This window comes from Gadus macrocephalus, chromosome 21 (genome assembly GCF_031168955.1).
Source record: "Gadus macrocephalus chromosome 21, ASM3116895v1".
Lineage (NCBI taxonomy): Eukaryota > Metazoa > Chordata > Actinopteri > Gadiformes > Gadidae > Gadus > Gadus macrocephalus.
Window position 1 is genome coordinate 4205544 of NC_082402.1, and position 2500 is coordinate 4208043.

The 2500-nt window shown below is 44.3% G+C and overlaps 1 protein-coding gene across 1 annotated transcript in view; it reads left to right on the plus strand.

Annotated features, from left to right (window-relative positions):
• The window catches only part of LOC132449770 (B-cell lymphoma/leukemia 11A-like), a 15458-nt gene that overhangs the window by 11475 nt on the left and 1483 nt on the right, over window positions 1-2500 (plus strand). The window contains exon 2 of the mRNA XM_060041588.1: window positions 1-2500. This exon is cut by the window's left edge and continues 1447 nt beyond it; it is cut by the window's right edge and continues 1483 nt beyond it. The gene's annotated coding sequence lies outside the window, so the exon portion shown is untranslated.

Sequence of the window (2500 nt, forward strand, 5' to 3'; positions counted from 1 at the left end):
ATGATTTCATTAGAGTGACGGAGAGCTGAGCCCACATGCGCTTAAAGTGAAACATCACACACACACACACACACACACACACACACACACACACACACACACACACACACACACACACAGACACAGACACAGACACACACACACACACACACACACACACACACACACACACACACACACACACACACACACACACACACACACACTCCCAGACAGGCAGACAGAAAGACTGACAGACAAAAAGAGGGGGCACACACACTACACACACACTACACACACACGCACACACACAGGCCTGAAGGACTTGTTCTGCTGAAACCAATTTTGCACGGCAGCAGGTGATAGAGAAGCCGCCCCTAGTGTGCACATGCATGGTTGCCAGTGGTCCTTCTGTGTGTGTGTGTGTGTGTGTGTGTATGCTCTGTTGTCCTTTTGTGTGTTGCACGGCGTGTGTGTATTGTGTCTGTGTGTGAGCGGTAGAAAGAGAGAGAGCGTGTGAGCGCGCAGGCATCGGAAATCCTGCAGCAAAAAAAAAAGAAGTAAGACAGAAAGAAAAAAGCTGATTAAAATTCATTGCTCTGTGCAGTGCGGAGAAAGGGATTAATTGTAAAGTAAGTTCATCTGGCTGAGGGCTTGTGGGGGTGGGACTAAGCCCAGCGCTGCCAGCAGGGCTCCACAGGGGGGAGGTACATATCGCTCCTAGCGGCCGTCTCCCCTCATAACTTTGGATAGGTACCTCCCCCCCCTCCTCCTAGCACCCCCACACAGCCCCGGTCGGGCTGGGGTAGGATGTCCGGGATTAGCGCTCTTGCGGTCGGCCTTCCAGAGACTTCCAGAGACGAAGAGGGAGGAGGAAGGTGAATGAGTCATTTGTGATGTGATATCGGTTGTGAGGAGAAAAATTATGATAAAAGAAAGTGTAGTAAGATATAGACCTTGAGAAAGCCTTTATACAAAGGAGGAAGAGCGCCGCACCAAAGGCATTTCCAATTTGTCAGGGCCATAACTAATTGACCTGATGATGATGAATTAATGTCATTTAATATCTTGATGTATGATTGGAATATTGTTAGCTATTTCCATTTGAGGGCGAGGGGATTGTAGTGTAATAACAATATAGTTCAAGTTAAACCAGTAACTTCTTGAGACACTTTAGTCAAATTTTTCGGTAAGGCGTTTCCACCGCCCTTCGTTTCATCCATTCTCGGCCGAACATCATCGGTAATTTCAGACAAATAAAGACCAGTGGATTCAAACCATAGAGGGCAGTTAATCACCCCTGAATGGAACTGCATAATTAAACCAAGAAGAGGCAGCCTGATTACAACAGTCTATTTCACTGACATCAGTCAAGAGGCCGCATCAATATCAAGTTTGACAATATTTCCCGAGCACTTCGTTCATTGACATGGATTCTAAAGTACCTGTGGGTAATTATAACTCGTATTGTAGTTTCACTGTCTAATGAACCCCTAGCCCGACATTTTTCATCAAGTAGCGTATTGCTAAGAGGCTGCCGGGTGCTTCAGAGAAGCTATTGGGTGATGAGGAATTTGTTTTTATTGGACTTGATGAGTCATCCTGAAATCCAACGTGTCAGTCACACTGTTAGTCAGCCAGCCGGTAAGACAGCCGGCCAAACCAGACAGCAAACCCAAAAATGCCAGCGTCGCGGCCAGCAGCCTGTGTGTTAAAAGCGTTTCACTTATCAGCAGTGAAACAGGAACACGAAAGACACTCAAAGCCAGAAATGAAACGGAGCAAGGGAGAGAGCTTTGTTCAACGCGTTCGATTGCCACTCAAAGCAAGTCTTAAGTTTCCACCAAATTAGATTACATTTAATAGGTCTAATTAAGTCCAGTGCAGTTCACACGCAGACACACACATACACACACTTGCACGCAAAACACACAATCTGCATCCTCTCTCTGTGTGTGCACAAGTAATTATTAGCCAGTGCAGGCACACATGTATACCTGCACCTACGCCAGTGTACTCAGACCACTTACTTGAGTAAAAGTTGAGATACCTAGAGTGGTATATTACTCCAGTAAGAGTGGAAGTACTCCCTTTAAACGTCGACTTCAGTAAAAGTATAAAAGTACCTGGCTTCAAATACTTAAGCATCAAAAGTAAAAGTTATTTGGTGTAATGTAGTTCCAATGTCTTGCTATGTCCTTTATACACTCAGTCAAATCATTTAAGGTTAACAAAAACCACTAACAACACTCTAAATACAATGTTTTCTATTTGTGATATCTGATACTGATATCATCTGAAACTAGAAAATGCATTTCCTGCAGAAAGTGAGTGCTGTAGAGCAGAGTGAGGTAGATAAATCTCTTTTAGTAAAGCCACATAGATGTTGAGTTTGTACAGTCCCACCCCCTGCGACCCAAAAAATCTGAAACAACAATGGGCTACAAATAGTGTAAAACACATGGATAATATTATTGTTGCACAACTCAAGTGGGTTATGCATGTTGTAGAGTTAAATGGT